The 18,780-nt window shown below is 44.3% G+C and overlaps 1 long non-coding RNA gene across 1 annotated transcript in view; it reads right to left on the bottom strand.

The window, feature by feature from the left end:
* The window catches only part of LOC134756802 (uncharacterized), a 48,286-nt gene extending 32,843 nt beyond the window's left edge, over positions 1–15,443 (bottom strand). Inside the window, exon 1 of the long non-coding RNA XR_010130003.1 lies at positions 15,141–15,443. This is a non-coding gene — a long non-coding RNA (uncharacterized lncRNA). The remainder of the gene's footprint in view (positions 1–15,140) is intronic.
* Positions 15,444–18,780: the final 3,337 nt, after the last annotated feature.

Genomic DNA, 18,780 nt, shown 5'->3' with positions numbered 1-18,780 from the left:
TAGTCCAGGAGTGGAGAACCGAAATCTGCCCATTTGTACACAAGATAAAGTTTTGAAAAAACACCAGGGAGCAAAGAATATACAAGGGTTGAAAAGTTTACAAAGCAAAAAACAATCCCGCAGAGGCATGTTTTGTTCTATTTCCCGACCTACAAAGAGATCTTCCCTCAAATGTCAGGCTCTGGCCCCAGCTCTCTTTTCCTCTCAATGTCACTCTCATGGCCCCACCACCTGGGCTGTGACTTCAATGACCATGAACACCCTCAGTCTCCAGACCAGCCTCTATCCCAACAGACAAGTGCTTACTGGACACCTTCACCTTGAACCCCCATGGACACTGCAACCCCAACATGTCCAAAAGTGAATATGCTATCACCAGCCCTCCCCGCCATCCCCTCGCCATTGGGCCCTAGCTCAGGGAATGGTACCTCAATTCACATTAATGCCTGACCCAGAAATCCAAGGAGGCCTTTCTCTCACCTCCTCCTTCTAATCAAATTATTTCCTAAACCACTCTGGAGCCTATTCACCTCGTATAGTTTGCTATTGCTGCTGTAACAAACTGCCACAAACTTAATGCATTAAAAGAACACAAGTTTATTATCTTATAGTTCTGAAGGTCAAAACTCCTACAATCAAGATGTCAGCAAGGCTGTGGTCCTTCTGGAGGCTTTAGAAAAGGATCTGCTTCCTTGCCTTCCCTAGCTTCCAGAGGCCACCTGCATTCCTTGGCTTGTGGCCCCTTCCTCCAGCTTCAAAGAAAACAGCAGAGCATTGTTGGGGCCCAGAAAATAATATCCCAAAATGAAGGTCTCAGAAGCAGCCTCAGAAGCAAAAGTCACAAGATTTGTAACCTCTCAATTGCTCCTATAGATAACATAACTATTGTAAAACCTAAAATTGGTGTTTGAGGGTATCTTTCAGACCTTTCATTTTGATGAACCAGCTGGTGCCATCCAGACCAGTTAACCCATTACCAAGAAACTGTCTCAATTGGTCTTGTGACCCCCTACCCAGGAACTGACTCAGCACAAGAAGACAGCTTCAACCCTCTGTGATTTCCTTCCCAACCCAACCAATCAGCATACCCATTCCCTAGCTCTCTCTCTACCAAACAACCCTTAAAAAACCCTAGCCTCTGAGTTCTCAGGGAGGTGGATTTGAGAATTATCTTCCGTCCTTTTGCTTGACTGGCCCTGTGATTAGTGAACTCTTTCTTTGCTGCAACACTTGCTGTTCTCAGTGAACTGGCTTTTCTGGGCAGCAGGCAAGAAGAACCCATCAGGAAATTACATTAGCATTAGATCATAATCTTTTTGTCCAATCATATTTCTACATGGCTGTCCATACTTTTCTGAACCTAAGCATAAACATGGACAATTTCCCCTGTATCTTTGGGTCTTCATTCTGAAGGCTCTTGTGTTATACACAGAGCCTTAAATAAATAAGCCTTAAATATGTTTATATGCCTTTTCTCCAAGTAATCTGCCATTTGTGAGTTGATTTTTCAGCAAACCTTCAGAGAGTGAAGGGGAATTTTCCCATGGCCCCTACAGTTTCAACAAAGTTCTCTCTTCTTCCATCTTTTAAGGATTCTTGTGATTACCTTGGGCCCACCCAGATAATCCAGGATAACCTCCCCATCTCAAGATCCCTAACTTAATCCAAGTCTTATAAAGTAACATTTTCACATGTTCTGGGGATTAGGAAATGAACCCCTTTAGGGGGGCCATTATTCTACCTACCACACCCCACTTCCTACCCCAATACCACTGCCACCATCTCCTTCATTTGGAGTCACCAACACACTCCCAAATGCATAGAAGAATCACAAAGTATTTAATGAGGGGAAAAACAAAAGAGAGAGAGAAGAACGAGAAAATAAAGAGAAGGGGAGAGGGGAGAAGAAAGCCTCTTCCCATAGACTCCCTGAAGCAAAGGATGCCTTTCATCCCCAATCTCTTACCTAGTTTCCTTGACTCCAGTATTTCCCCCTCCAAATCATTCTTGGCCTTGCTCTTTCCTTTTGCCCTTGCTATTTGCTCTGTCTATAATTTCAATCTCTATTTCGTAACAGTCACCCCCACTCTGCCTCAACCCCTACACAGAGCACCTGGCTAAGTCCTGTTCCTTCAGGTCTCAGTTGAGATGTCATTTCCCCAGGAAGCTTTCCCCAGCTCTCAGGTTTAGGTCTCCTGGGGTCTCCAGTAGGTGCCATTGTACCTTGCTCTTACCTGTCCTAGCCCTTATCTCATCCAAAAGTCATCATCCATTCTCTTGTCTATCTTCTGCTCTGAGCTTTCAACACTGAGAACAAGGTATGAATCTTTTTCCATGTTTCCCCCCAAGTACATTGTACGGTTCAATAAATATTTTCTGAATAAGATTTAAAAAATAAAATAACACTTCTTTTCATTCAACCTCTTTGGAAGCCAGATCTGATCTAGTTGCTTGTGTTCAATGCCAGCCCCAGGTCTTGCTCTTTATTGATGCTTATTATCTGTTGCTGGCTTGATGGGAGGGTGTGGTGACAGTCAATAGATGCATTCCAGTGGGAAAGGAGGGGGCAGTAAACAGTTCAGGGCTTCTCAGTTGGTCCCATATCAGGAAGGTAACTGAGGACAAGGCCCTGGCAGAGAGGCCTGGAAGATTTTCCAAAACTGGGATCCAGAAGAGAGGTTTCCCCTCTCAGGTCACATAGGCAAGGCTGGACTCTGCTGTCTGTAATTTCATCACTGGCCAGAGCAGGATTTCTGAGATGTAATAAGAATTCCAGGACAGCACACATGAGGCAGCAGCTGGCTGGCAGCCTTATGCTAGATGAAGCCTGGGTGGCGAGGCAGTTCCCCAGCAGGGACACACACTAGGGGGGCCCACATTCCTTCCTGCTCCACCCGCCGTAACCCACCTCCCCTTCCCCCTTCTCATCTGTATTTCTGAATGCCAGGCCCACTCAGGCCAGACATTTAAGACAGCACCACCAAACTTCTAGCACCTTCAACAGTTGTCAAGACTGATGAGAAAAAAAAAAAAAGAAAGAAAGAAAGAAAGAAAGAAAGAAAAGAAAATAAATTGTTAGCAAACCACTCTTCCCCATCTGTTTTGATAGATGAAGGATTGACAAAATCATAGTTTGTCTCCTTCAGGAGTTAGTGTGGCCAATACAAATCATATCAAAAGTACTTGTTAATTTAGTTTCTGTAGACTAGAAGATAAACAAATATCTCTTTCTCTCTCTTCCTCTCTTTTTACTTTAAAAAAAATTAAAAAATATTATAGGACTTTCACAGCCAAAGTCAACTTTTCACTTCCTTTTCAAAAATTTCCTGGAAATTTTTGTTTTGGTTTCTTTTCACAGTTATGTGATATTTACTTATTTGTTTTTCTCTTAGTGAACATTTAGGTTGCTCTGGGTTTTTTCTTCTTTCACATAATTCTGTAATATATTCTTCTGCATATCTTATGTACACATGGGAGAATCTCTTAAGTGGAAATGATGGTTAAGTATTTCCACATCTTTACTAGATAAGTAATTACTAAATTACTATCCAAAATGGTTGCATCAATTTATACTTCTGCCCACAGTGTACATGTTGCTCTGTATCTTCTCAAATACTTTGGCAAATGGTTGTTTTTACCAATCTTATAGATATAAAATGGTACCTCACTTTGCTTTAATTTACATTTCCCTGGCTACTACTGAGATTGGCATCTTTTCATGTATTTATTGGCCTTTTAGATTTCATCTTCTGTGAATTGCCTGTTCATATCTTTTGCCTAATTTCTTATTGAGACATTTATCTTTTTCTAATCAATATACAGTTTGGATTGTATATAAATTTGTCTATATGATTTGAGTCCTATAGAATGCATATGATTCCAAATCATATACATTCTGAATAATAGTCCCTTTTGTGTTTTGTAGAGATGAGGTGTTGCTATTTGGCCCAGGCTGGTCTCAAACTCCTGGCCTTAAGCAATCCTCCCACCTCAGCCTCCCAAAGCTCTAGGATTACGGCGTGAGCCACCATGCCCAGCTTGGATACTAGTCTTTTGTTCTTTATAGGCTATATTAATTCAAGTCTTCCAAGAAGCAGAAATCAAAACAAAATTGGAAGTGCAAGACAATAATGGGGGGTAATACCTGTGCAGGATAATGAGGAAAAGAGCAGGCATGGTTGGGGAGAGTTTTCAGACACCAGTGCAGGTCTTTATGCCTGTGAAAGGGAAGAAGAGGAAAGAGAATTGGGTGGGAAAAGCCTCCATCTGCAGGGCAGCTCTGAGAAAGTCAGCCAGGCTAATGGGGAGCCTCAGAAGAAAGTTTGCCTTTAAAAGAAGTCCCACATTGAGCAGGAATGACTCAACTCTGGTACTCCCTCCATACTCAGACATTGGCTAGGATCGGTCAGAGCTAGCAGAGCCTCTGCTAGAACACAGTGGTGGATCCTGAAGATGAGGCAACTCCAGGCTGTCAGCCAATCACACCTCATAAGTGTGTCTCTGTTGAAAGGAGCCGAACAGCACACTCCCCTGACTGCCACATTGCAAATATCTTTTCCCAGTTTGTGTTTGTCTATTTTTTATTTTACTTTATGGCATATTTTGAGGAAAAGAAGCTTTACCTTTTTTTGTTTGTTTGTTTGTTTGAGACAGGGTCTCTGTCACCCAGGCTGGAGTGAAGTGGCACGATTACGGATCACTGCTGCCTCAACCTCCCTGGCTCAAGCAATCCTCCCACCTCAGTCTCCTAAGAAGCTGGGACTACAGGGGCACACCACCATGCCTGATATGGTTTGGCTCTGTGTCCCCACCAAAATCTCATGTTGATTGTAATCCCCATGTGTTGGAGGAGGGGCCTGGTGGAAGGTGATTGGCTCATGGGGGTGGTTTGTAATGGTTTAGCACCATCTCCCTAGTGCTGTCTCATGATGGACTTCTCACAAGATCTGGTTGTTTAAAAGTGTGTAGCACTTCCCCCGTCTCTCTCTCTCTCTCCTGCCACCATGTGAAGATGTGCTTGCTTCCCCTTTACCTTCCATCATGATTGTAAGTTTCCTAAGGCCTCCCCAGCCATACCTCCTGTACAGTCTGCAGAACTGTGTGTCAATTAAATCTCTTTTCTTTATAAATTACCCAGTCTCAGATAGTTCTTTATAGCAGTATGAGAATGGACTAACACAATGCTCGACTATTTTGTCCTATCTTTTGTAGAGATGGGGTCTCACTAGGTTGCCTAGACTGGTCTTAAACTCCTGGGCTCAAGTGACCCTCCCACCTTGGCCTGCCAAAGTGCTGAGATTATAGGCATGAACCACCATGCCCAGCCAAAGCTTTACATTTTAATGCACACAAACTTACGAATGTTTTTCTTTAGTGCTTGTACTTTTTCTGTTTTATGATATTATTGCCTACACTGTGATCTTGGAAGTTTTTCTGTATTTTCTCCTAGAAGTCTGAAAGTTTTACTTAAAATTTTTTTCACCTAAAATTTCATATTGTTGGGTTTGTTTTCAATATGGGCTATCAAATTCCCAGTACCACTAATTGAATAATTTATTCTTTCTCTACTCATCTGCATGTCACCTCTGTCATATATCAAGTCTTCATAAGTACAGAGATCTGTTTTGCGAGTCTCTATTCTGTTCTATTGGTCTGTTTGTCTCTTTCTTGGCTAAAGCCACACAGTCTTTTTTTTTTTTTTTTTTTTTCTTTTTTATTGATCATTCTTGGGTGTTTCTCGCAGAGGGGGATTTGGCAGGGTCACAGGACAATAGTGGAGGGAAGGTCAGCAGATAAACAAGTGAAGAAAGTTCTCTGGTTTTCCTAGGCAGAGGACCCTGCGGCCTTCCGCAGTGTTTGTGTCCCTGGGTACTTGAGATTAGGGAGTGGTGATGACTCTTAACGAGCATGCTGCCTTCAAGCATCTGTTTAACAAAGCACATCTTGCACTGCCCTTAATCCATTCAACCCTGAGTGGATACAGCACATGTTTCAGAGAGCACAGGGTTGGGGGTAAGGTCACACAGATCGACAGGATCCCAAGGCAGAAGAATTTTTCTTAGTACAGAACAAAATGAAAAGTCTCCCATGTCTACCTCTTTCTACACAGACACGGCAACCATCCGATTTCTCAATCTTTTCCCCACCTTTCCCCCCTTTCTATTCCACAAAACCGCCACTGTCATCATGGCCCGTTCTCAATGAGCTGCTGGGTACACCTCCCAGACGGGGTGGTGGCCGGGCAGAGGGGCTCCTCACTTCCCAGTAGGGGCGGCCGGGCAGAGGCGCCCCTCACCTCCCGGACGGGGCGGCTGGCCAGGCGGGGGGCTAACCCCCCCACCTCCCTTCCAGACGGGGCAGCTGGCTGGGCGGGGGGCTAACCCCCCCACCTCCCTCCCGGACGGAGCGGCTGGCCGGGCAGAGGAGCTCCTCACTTCCCAGTAGGGGCGGCCGGGCAGAGGCGCCCCTCACCTCCTGGACAGGGCGGCTGGCCGGGCAGGGGGCTGATCCCCCCACCTCCCTCCCGGACGGGGCGGCTGGCCGGGCGGGGGGCTGACCCCCCCACCTCCCTCCCGGACGAGATGGCTGCCGGGCGGAGACGCTCCTCACTTCCCAGACGGGGCACACAGTCTTAATTTAACAGGTCTTATAGTCTTATAGGGTGAGTCGCTCATCTTGTGTTTTTCAAAATTTCTTAACCATTTTTGGTCCTTTTTCAGAACAATGTTAGAATCATCCTGTCTAGACCCATAAAAAAAATCCTATGTGAATTTGGTTGGAGTCACATAGAATTTATAATTTGAGAAGAACTGAAATTTATGACACCAAGGCTGGGTGCGGTGGCTCACACCTGTAATCCCAGCACTTTGGGAGGCCAAGGCGGGCGGATCACGAGATCAGGAGATCGAGACTATCCTGGCTAACACGGTGAAACTCTGTCTCTATTAAAAAATACAAAAAATTAGCCGGGCGTGCTGGCGGACACCTGTAGTCCCAGCTACTCGGGAGGCTGAGGCAGGAGAATGGCATGAATCCAGGAGGCAGAGCTTGCAGTAAGCCGAGATCATGCCACTACACTCCAGCCTGGGCGACAGAGCGAGACTCCATCTCAAAAAAAAAAAAAAAAAGAAATTTATGACACTGTATCTTCATATCATAAATACATCTTATCTATCTATTAAAGAATACCTAGGCCAGGCACAGTGGTTCACATCTGTAATCACAGCACTTTGGGAGGCCAAGGCAGGAAGATCACTTGAGGCCAGAAGTTTGAGACCAGCCTGGGCAACATAGTGAGATCCTATTTAAAAAAAAAAAAAAAAAAAAAAATTAGCCAGGTGTGGTGTCAGCCACCTGTAGTCCCAGTTACTTGGGAACCTGAAGCAGGAGGATTGCTTGAGTCCAAGAATTCAAGGCTGCAGTGAGCTATGATGGTGCCAACTGCACCCTAGCCTTGGCAACAGAGAGAGACCTTGTCTCTAAAAAACCCTAAGAACAAAAACAAAACAAAACAAAAAGAATACCTAAACAAGTAAAGTTTTATAATTTTCTTCATAAAGATCATGTATATATTTCTGGTACCTTATAGCTTTTGTTTCTTTTATAGGTGTTAGCTTTAAATTTTTTTCTTTTCTTTTTTTTTTTTTTTTTTTTGAGACGGAGTCTGGCTCTGTCGCCCAGGCTGGAGTGCAGTGGCGCAATCTCAGCTCACTGCAAGCTCCGCCTCCCGGATTCACGCCATTCTCCTGCCTCAGCCTCCCGAGTAGCTGGGACTACAGGCGCCCGCCACCACGCCCGGCTAATTTTTTGTATTTTTAGTAGAGACGGGGTTTCACCGTGTTAGCCAGGATGGTCTCGATCTCCTGACCTCGTGATCCGCCCGCCTCGGCCTCCCAAAGTGCTGGGATTACAGGCGTGAGCCACCGCGCCCGGCCAATTTTTTTATTTTCTAACTGTGGTTGGTAACTTAAAATGCAAGTTAATTTTTGTATAATGACCTTCTATCTAGTAACTTTGATGTGTTCTCCTAAATTTTATAAGGCTCTCTTTTACACGTCTCTGGAAAGTTTAGATACTTCTGTACCGGAGCAAAAGTCATCAGCAAGCACTTACCCTTGGTGACCAAAGCAGTCCGAGCAAAGGACTAACTCGCAACCTCCCTTGGCTAAACGACTGCAGCTTGTTCCTAAATCTTACTATCCTATTGACACATGCAACAGCAACGCCCCCTTCTGGAGACCTGCCAACAAGACAGAAGTCTCCAGGGAGAAACCCCTCGTGCTTGTTTAGATCAAAGATCCAGACCAAGTGGCCTCGCTTGAGGTCAGCCTTGCTGTTACAAAACAGAATGATCCCCAGGCAAAGGGCTCAGAGCCAGCTGGGTTAGATGAGGGGCTGCCTGGGTGACCTGAATAGAGGATGGTGTTTCTTGATTGGCCACATCCACTCTGTCCTTCCACTCCTACTTGAAAAGGCCTTGGGGACATCAGAAAGCAGGCCAGAAGGAGGAAGCAGCACTGCATGGAGAAAGAGTTAGCGTGAAGCCTGCCCCTCGCCCAATGAACACCCCTGCTCAGCCCGCAAGCTGTTTCCCAGCTAGGCTTCCACCCAAAGCATCCATCTGGCTTGATTGCTGGGGGCAGCTGGCAGCTTCAAGAGACCTGTGAGGCCAGGAAGATGCATTCCATAGCTGTTGGCTTTGAGATCATCCTATGTGATGCTAGAGAAAGAGAGACAGAGAGAGAAGGATGAAGAGCTGATGCCCATTTGTTGGGCACTGGCATCTCATTGGACCCCAGCTGTCTCCATGCAATGGCCCAGAAGCAAGGTGACTTTTCCAGAGATCCCATTTCCCCTTAGAGAAAGGCCATTTCTCCATGGCCTACTTGGGTGTATAGGATAATGGCCTGATGTGAAGGGCTAGGTTTTATTTCCATATCTATCAAAGCTGAAAGCCAATGGGGCAGAGTAAAAAGTAAATGAACCTCAAGTCAGACAGATCTGAGTTCAAATCCCTATGTGAATTCAGGCAGGGTGTAATCAACTCTTCTGAACTTTGATTTCATCCTCTGTCTAAGGGGGAAGAAAATACCTTCCTTGTAGGGTTGTTGAGATGATTAAATTGAATTAAATCATGTACATCGCAGCAGAGTGGCTTCCTGATAAAGCTGTTTTTAATCCTTAGAAGGATAATCGCTGAGTCACCTCTCTAATGGATGTGGGATACTTGCCAATCTCAACCTTTTCCCAGTGAACTAAGAAATGTGAGTTCTCCTGAAATGACAGGCAGCCACTAAGTCCTGTGTTGTGTGCTCAGGATGGAGTTTATGTATATATGGTAACTCATTCTATTCTTACGAGAACCCTGTGAGGTGGGTAGAATGGATATTATAGCCATGCTGCAAATGAAGAGACTGAGGTTCAGAAAAGCACCATGACGTCTTGAAGTCATGAGCAGGATATAGAGAGCAGAGATAAGAAGCTGTGTGTGTCCTTTCCAGAAGCCTTTGCTGTGCTGCCCAGGTCATTACCCTTCTCCTGTCTTGACAATCTAGTCCTAGACCTCAGGTAGTCCCACAGGTTTTTTGTTTTGTTTTATTCTGTTTTTAGAGACAGAGTCTCACTCTGTCGTCCAGGCTGGAGTACAGTGACACAGTCATGTCTCACTATGTTGCCCAGGCTGGTCTCTAAATCCTGGCCTCAGGCACTCCTCCTGCCTCAGCCTTCCAAAGCACAGATATTACAGGCATTACTGTGCCCTGCCTTAACCCCACAGTTTTTAACTTAGCTCCGGGGCAATCCTGATCTCTCTTTTTCAGAGGATAAATTATTTCAATTGCCAGGAGCAACAGTTCATTGACCTACATGACCCTTCCGGGCTCTAGTGTTAACAAGAATTGACTGAAAAGCTATGGTTTTTTTTCTATTCTCGCTTTTCCTAGGAACTGCCATTTCGTGTAATGTCCATGAGCTGGAAAGTACAATCAGATAACATTGAAGAGGCAAGAAAGGTTCATGGGAAGAAAAAAAGGGCAAAAGAAGCATTTTTATAGGAATCAGCAAATCAATATTTAAACAAAAAATGATTTCTCTTATTATATATTGTCTTTACTAGAATGATCTGTGCAGCTACTGGTCCCTTCATTCATTTGTAAGGTTCTGGAGGGAAAAGGTCTGTGTCTATGTTTAATCTTCTTGTTGCTGTTTTTTGGGATTTTTTTTTGTATGTTTTTTTGTTTTTGAGATGGAGTCTCACTCTGTCACCCTGGCTGGAGGTACAGTGGTGTGATCTTGGCTCACTGCAAGCTCTGCCTCCCGGGTTCAAGCCATTCTCTCACCTCAGCCTCCCGAGTAGCTGGTACTACAGGCGCCCGCCACCATGCCTGGCTAATTTTTTGTGTTTTTAGTAGAGACGGGGTTTCACTGTGTTAACCAGGATGGTCTCGATCTCGTGACCTCGTGACCTGCCCGCCTCAGCCTCCCAAAGTGCTAGGATTACAGGCATGAGCCACCGCGCCCGGCCCTGTGTTTAATCTTCTACTACACCTGGCCTGGTCTCTAGCATGTACACAAGTGACTCAAGTGGCCCATAGAAGGAAGGAATCGGTGGCCCATCCTCCAGAAATGCCTTCAACTCTGGCTTTTAGTTATGTCTGACATTCTCGCCATGAGAGTTTCCGTCTCTTGGAGGCTGTTCCTTTCCACCAAGTTAACCAGATCCCACACACTGTCCCCAGAGCAGAGCAGGACACCACGGGAAGAGGCCTTGGAAGAAGAAAGTCAAGGGAAAAGCTGACACATGGGACATGGTCAGTCCTATGAGGGACCCAAATGAGAATATGTGCTAGGACATGGAGCATGGTTCCAGCCCCCATAGGAAGGAAGAAAAATCAGGGTCCCCGAGAAGGCAGACATTGCTCACACCATCATTCTGGCAGGACTAGTTTGGTTACATGCTGCAACCCGGGCTGCAAGGCTGAGCAACTCCAAGTGGTTCCTGTGTGAACTGAGATGATGGCCTTGGTCTCATTCCTCTGGTCTCCAACAAAATTGGGATGGACTACTACAGACCTCTGGGGAGCCCAGAATGCTCTTCAGAGCAGGAGATGCCCAGAGCCTCATTCCACCAAGGCAGGTCAAGAGGCTACTGATGTATTATTTCCTATTTGTTTCACTTACTGTTTTGATCATTGACTTATTTAGTCATTCATTCATTAACATACTTATCCCTGTTTTGTTACAAAATGGATTTAAGGTGAAACTAATTTATCCAGAAGATGATTTTTTTTTTTTTTCAAGAGACGGGGGTTTTGCCATGTTGCCCAGGCTGGTCTCAAACTTCTGAGCTCAAGCAATCCCCCCGCCTCAGCCTCTCAAAGTGCTGGGATTACGGGTGTGAGCCACCGCACCTGGCCTAGAAGATAATATTTTTAAAAGTTAACTCATTTCTATCGTCAACTGCATTCAATAATTTAATTCAACAAATAACTTTTAAATGCCTAACTCTATAAACAGTGAGACATCAGTGAAAAGACAAAGATGGACCCCACCTGAATGTACCTTATAGTCTAGCTATGGACAAGTAACAGACAATTGCAATATAATTGCACACTAGTTACTTCATAATTCTAGTAATTTTTTTTTTTTTTTGAGACAGAGTCTTGCTCTGTAGCCCAGGGTGGGGTGCAGTGGCATGATTTTGGCTCACTGCAGTCTTCACCTTATAGGCTGAAGCCATCCTCCCACCTCAGCCTCCCAAATAGCTGGGACTACAGGCACACATCACCACATCTGGCTAATTTAAAAAAAAAAAAAGTTTGTAGAGACAGGGCCTCACTATGTTGCCCAGGTGGCCTCAAACTCCTGGAATTAAGTGATCCTCCTGTCTCAGCCTTCAAAGTGCTAGGATTACGACCATGAGCCACTGTGCCTGGCAAATCTTACTATCATTCAGTCCCTAACTACTGCAAAAATTAGTGTTCATAGCCATTTATATTTTATATACTCTAATGACATCTCACTAATTGTCATACCATTTCTCAACAACCAACAGTTGCTCTCCAGAGCAAGGCTGGTGCAATAGCAGCCTGCTGGGCCCCACCCCCAGCCTTTGCTGCCCAACAGCCTGCTGCTACCACCCAGGCAGTGGCCTTCAGTGAGCTCTCCTCTTAAAATGAAAGAACTTACATACAAACATGTAAGTGAGAATGGATGTTACAGCAATCAGTAGACAATTTTTAATGCAACTTGCCAGCTACAAGCAAGCATGGGGAAGTAGCTAAATTTGTAGAGACCCATTCTCAAACAAGGTCTAGTCCTGTTTAGCTCAGATCATTCAGCTTACTTCAGAATTCCATTTAACAAACTCCCCTCAGGGACTGACTAGGACTCATGAGTTATTTGTGCCTCAGGACACCCATGCGAGTGAGGCCTTCTCTAGTACAGGATCCTCTGTGCTGGCTCAGGTGAGAGTCCCTTGTTTCACCTTCCTCCACCCCATGTGCAAGCTAGGGTTTCTTCTTCACTGAGGGGATGCTGGTGATTCAGGTCCTTCCTGGGTTTACGCAGAAAGAGACCCTGGTTCTCTTGACCTGCCAAGCTATGTAAAAAAACACTGAACTCAAGCCAGATATTTTACAGTCCTATCTAGAGGACTATGGGAAATTCATTTGACCTCTAAGAGCCAGAGTTTTCTTCCTAGGGAAATAGAGATTCTGCTACCAGCCCTGCTTTTCTCCCTGGCTGGCTGCAAGGTTCAGGGCCTTGTGAAGTGTACATCCCTGTGTAGAGAGAGGAAGGGATTCATGCTCACACACTCATCTTCTGCTGGGATGCCTAGTTCCCCTGGCTGTGTGTTCACCTGCATCCTAGAGGCTCCACTGTGGTCAGGATCAGCTCTAAGTCAGGATACAGTTATATAAGTTATAATTATATAAGTTTAAGCTGGTCTCAAACTACTGACCTCAGGCGATCCACCCACCTCGGCCTCCCAAAGTGTGGGGATTACAGGCGTGAGCCACAGCACCCAGCCCTAGATGTTTTAAATGGAATATTTGGTGTCCCAAACCTAGATTACAATCTGAAGAAGTGTAGAAACAGACCTCGGTATAAACCAACGTAAAACTGAAGCCAATCTCAGTTGCTGGGTCAGGGTTGAAATGTCATGATCTCCCAGCTGTGAGCAATGTTTGAGACAGTCCAGGTTAATCCCTGCCTTTTAGAGAGGAAGAAAGGGAAGCCTGGCCACTGGCTCCGCATCACCCCTAAAGGTAATAACAAACCAGGACCCAGGGCTAGTATTTGTTTCTTGAGATTTAAACTTTTTCTCAGTGTGTTTGGATTTTTTATATAAGTTATAATTATAAATATCCTGACATAGATTCTTTCCTTCACACTCAGCCTCTGTCTTTTACTCGCTTGGGTGATCCCCAAGTCAGAAACTGAGGGTAATGGCTAATATTTGTTTCTTAAGCTTTAAACTTTTTCTAGTGTGTTTGGATTTTTTACATAAGTTATAATTATAAATATCCTGACGTAGATTCTTTCCTTCACAAAAGCAGAGAACAGCTAAGATCACCCAGTGAGTAAGAGACAGAGGCTGAGTTAGTACACAGTGTGAGGATGATAGCAAGAGTTGGGAAAAAAAGATGGATTTTTTTTTAAACTTCCTTGAAAATATTGGAAGGATACACAATATTGAAGGAGGAGAACAAAGTTAGAGGACCAACACTATCTGACTGCAGGAGTTACTATAAAGTTACAGCAACCAAGACAGTGTGGCATTGGCAAAACAATAAACGAAGAGCTGGGCGCAGTGGCTCACGCCTGTAATCCCAGCACTTTGGGAGGCCAAGACGGGTGGATCACTTGAGGTCAGGAGTTCAAGACCAGCCTGGCCAACATGGTGAAACCCTGTCTCTACTAAAAATACAAAAATTAGCTTGGCCTGGTGGCACACGCCTGTAATCCCAGCTACTCAGGAGGCTGAGGCAGGAGAATTGCTTGAACCCAGGACGTGGAGGTTGCAGGGAGCCGAGATTGCACCACTGCACTCCAGCCTGGGTGACACAGCGAGACTCCATCTCAAAAAAAAAAAAAAAAAAAAGGATAAACAAAGAGATCAATGAAACAGAATAGAGATCTCAGAAACAGACCCATATAAATATAGTCAATTGATCTTTGACCAAAAAAACAAAGGCAATACAATGGGGAAAAGAAAATCTTTTCAAAAAATGGTACTGGGACGAGACATTTATATTCAAAAAAATGAATGAAGACATAGATCTCATACCCTTCACAAAAAAATTAACTCTAAATAGATCACAGACCTAAATGTAAAACATAAAATGGTAAGACTCTGAGAAAATAACATAGGAGAAAATCTAGATAACCTTGGCTTTGGTAGTGACTTTTTGTTTTGGTTTGGTTTATTATTATTATCTTTTTTTTGAGACAAGGTCTCTGTCACCCAGGCTGGAGTGCAGTGGCGCAACCACAGCTCACTGCAGCCTTGACCTCCCAGGCTCAAGTAATCCTCCCACCTTAGCTTCCTGTGTAGCTGGAACTACAGGCACATGCCACTATGCCTGGCTAATTTTTCTGAAATTATCTGTAGAGATAGAGTCTCTCTATATTGCCAGGCTGTCTTGAACTCCTGGGCTCAAGTGATCCTCCCGCCTTGGACTTCCAAAGTGCTGGGATTACAAGTGTGAGTCACTGCATCCAGCCAGGTTATGACTTTTTTGACATGACACCAAAGGCATGATCTATGAAAGAAAACATTGATAAGCTAGACTTCATTAAAATTAGAAACTTCTGTTCTGTAAAAAATACTTATGATAATATAAAGAAAAGCCACACACTGGGAGAAAATATTTGCCAAAGATGTATTTGATATGGGACTATTATCCAAAACATAAATAAAACTCTTAAAACTCAACAGTAAGGAAACAAACAACCAATTAAAAATGGGCCAAGACCTTAAGAGAGAGTTCACCGCAAAAGATATACAGGTGGCAAATAAGCATACGAAAGATGCCCCACGACGTTTGTCATCAGGAAAATGCAAATTAAATCAACAATGAGATACCACCTACACACCCTTTAGAACAGCCAAAATCCGGAACACTGATGTAAGGTACCTGGAAGTGCTTCGGTCAAGGAATAGGCTGAGGCGGGTATCCAGGCCTGCATGAGTCAGCAAGTTTGGCACGCAGGCGCACACCTCCACTTGTTATATAAACTGTTTGTGTAAGTTCATACTTGACTTGGAGCCACAGTTGTCTGCAAAAGGTATAACTGCCCTGTTAACTCTGTGCACCAGAGACATGGCTCTGGGGCTCGGCTCGCCTCAAATGGCTTGACATGGTAGGCGCGCAGGCGCCCAGAGAAAGAGAGAGCGAGTCAGAGCTGTCCGTCTGAGCCAGGACACAGCTCAGCTCACTCATTCCCAGAGAGAGAAAGAGTTAAGCTGCTCACCCTGAAGGCAAGGGAGAGCCGGCCACGCAGCTGTGTGTGGGAGCCGCCAGACTAAGCAGCCGAGACAGGGCGGACAGTGTGAGAGAAAGCTGTTGATAAGAGCTGCTGCTGAATAAAGTCATCTTTCAACTGCCTACAGCCCCCCGAGTGTTCTTTCTGCTCATCCAGCCACTCCCTTCGGACTCAACATAACATTTGGTGTAGTCATGAACCTGACAACTGACAACATCACATGCTGGCAAGGATGTGGAGCAAAAGGAACTCCCATTCATTGCTAATAGGAATGCAAAGCAGTACGGCCACTTTAAGGATAGATTGGCAATTTCTTACAAAACTAAACATGCTGTTACCATACGATGTAGTAATCATACTCTTTGGTTTTAACCCAAAGAAGTCAAAAATGTATGTCCACACAAAAACCTGCACATGGGTGTTTATAGCAGCTTTTTTCAAAATTGTCAAAACTTAGAAGCAACCAAGATTTCCTTCAGTAGGAGAATGGATAAATGAAACTGTGGTACTTTTAGTCAATGGAATATTACTCAGCACTGAAAAGAAATCAGCTATCAAGCCATGAAAATACATGGAGGAAACTTAAATGCATATCACTAAGTGAAAGAAGCCAATCTGAAAAGGCTACATACTGTATGATTCCAACTATATGACAACATGGAAAAGGCAAAACGATGGAAATGGTAGAAAGATCAGTAGTTGCTAGGGGTTAGGGTGGAGGGAGGTATGAATAGGCAGAGCACAGAAGATTCTTAGGCCAGTGAAAATACTCTGTATGATGGTTTAATGGAAGATACATGCCATTATAAATTTGTCCAAACTAACAGAATGTACAACACCAAGAATAAACCCTAATGTAAACTATGGACTTTGGGTGATAATGATGTGTCAATGTGGGTTATCAATTGTGACAAATGTACCACTCTGGTGGAAGGGACGTTGATAAGAGGGTGGCTATGTATGTGGTGGGCAGGGAGGATGTGAGATATTTCTGTATCTTCTGGTTAATTTTTCTGTGGACTAAAACTACTTATAAAAATAATGTCAGCTGGGCGCAGTGGCTCACGTCTGTAATCCCAGCACTTTGGGAGGCCAAGGAGGGCGGATCTCGAGGTCAGGAGATTGAGACCATCTTGGCTAACGCGGTGAAATCCCATCTCTATTAAAAATACAAAAGTTTTTAGGCGTGGTGGTGGGCGCCTGCAGTCCCAGCTACTTGGGAGGCTGAGGCAGGAGAATGGCGTGAACCCAGGAGGCGGAGCTTGCAGTGAGCCGAGATCACGCCACTGCACTCCAGTCTGGGTGACAGAGCGAGACTCCGTCTCAAATAATAATAATAATAATGTCTATTTTTTTAAGTTTCTTTAAAAAGAAATATGCAAAGGACAAAGCAGGGGCCCCTGAAATTTCATCACTTAGAGCAGTGGTCTCCAAACTACTGTGATCACACAGACCATTAGAAAATAAGTTTGCACACCTTCCTTCAATGCATGTATACTGTATTTATTTATAATTTTTAAAAAATAATTGTAGAATCATGGGGCTACCTTTTTTTATACAGAGAGTACAGTTGCTAGACAGATAAGGACTGCTATATTTCTCTTATTCAAAGGGATGTTTTTTCTCTTCTCAAATAAAAACTGACATGAGTCGGGCTAGTTAAGCAATTTCATCTTTTCTCCGGTTACAGATCTGATTTCATAAGACACAGTGATCACCTCTTCTCTGACAGGCATTGAAGAGAACACACTAATAAGTCGAGCCACTCTGCAGAACGCCATGGCCCACGTTTTGCTTGCTTTTTGTTTCCATCTAGACTTCTTTCGTGTTAAATGGCCCTCACACTTTTTCTGCCCACTTGCTCCAAGCATCCTAGATGTTTTAAATGGAATATTTGGTGCCCCAAACCTAGATTATAATCTGAAGAGTAGAAACAGATCTCTGTATGAACCAACGTAAAAATGAATCCACTCTCAGGTGCTGGGTCAGGGTTGAAATCTCGTGATCTCCCAGCTGTGAGAGATGTTTGAGATAGTCCAGGTTAATCCCCGTCTTTTAGAGATGAAGAAAGGGAAGCCTGGCCACTGCCCCTAAAGGTAATAACAAACCAGGACCCAGGAGCCACATTCCTCACCTCCCCAAGTCAGAAGCTGAGGGTAATGGCTAATATTTGTGCCTTGAGCTTTAAACTTTTTCTGAATGTGTTTGAATTTTATTTATTTATCTATTTATCTATTTATTTATTGAGACAGGGTCTTGCTCTGTTGCCCAGGCTAGAGTACAGTGTACACAATTGTATTTGTGCCACTGCAGCCTCAAATTCCTAGGCTCAGGAGATCCTCCTGCCTCAGTCTCCCCAGTAGCTAGGACTACAGACATGCAACGACCACCTTCGGCTAATTTTTTTTGTAGAGATGGGGATCTTGCTATGTTGCCCAGGCTGGTCTCAAACTCCTGGCCTCAAGCAATCCTTCTGTCTTGGCCTTCCAAAGTGCTGGGATTACAGGTGTGAGCCACCATGCGCTGCTTCTTTTTTTTTCTTCCCCCTACGATCAGTTAACAGAGGATAAATGTGTTCTGTTTTATTCTCTCATTTTATCTTCTCAAGATGTTGTATTTGGCAAATGAGGGAAAAATCAGGCCATGTAGAGGGAAATGACTTCTCTGTAGATGTTCATGAAGTGTGCCTCTGGGTTGTAAGTGGAATCCTAGCACCTAAGTTTCCTAATACCTACTTCTTTTTTTTTTTTTTTTTTTTTTTTTGATGGAGTTCTGCTCTGTTGCCCAGTCTGAAGTGCAGTGGCATGTTCTCAGTTCACCGCAACCTCGGCCTCCCGGGTCCAAGCTATTCTCCTGCCTCAGCCTCCCAAGTAGCTGGGATTATAGGCACCTGCCACCACGCCTGGCTAATTTTTTGTATTTTTAGTAGAGACAGGGTTTCACCATGTTGGCCAGGCTGGTCTTCAACTCCTGACCTTGTGATCCACCCACCTTGGCCTCCCAAATTGCTGGGATTACAGGCGTGAGCCGTGGCACCTGGCTTCCTAATACCTACTTCTAACAATAAATAGGATATTACTATACATTGCAAGAGCAGAGCTCTGTAATAATTAAGGAAGCTGGTGATTTATAAGGAAAGCCTGGTATGTCAGTTACTACAATTATATACATCTAAGCTTGACATGAAGAAAAGTCTCTGGTCTGGGTGAGGACAAATCTACTTTTTAATACAACAGAATGGTCTAGCACAGGAGATTTCTCAAAGTGTAGTACCTAGACCAGCAGCATCAG

Source organism: Gorilla gorilla, chromosome 12 (genome assembly GCF_029281585.2).
Source record: "Gorilla gorilla gorilla isolate KB3781 chromosome 12, NHGRI_mGorGor1-v2.1_pri, whole genome shotgun sequence".
Classification (NCBI taxonomy): Eukaryota; Metazoa; Chordata; class Mammalia; order Primates; family Hominidae; genus Gorilla; species Gorilla gorilla.
This window is presented reverse-complemented; position numbering and strand designations above follow the sequence as displayed.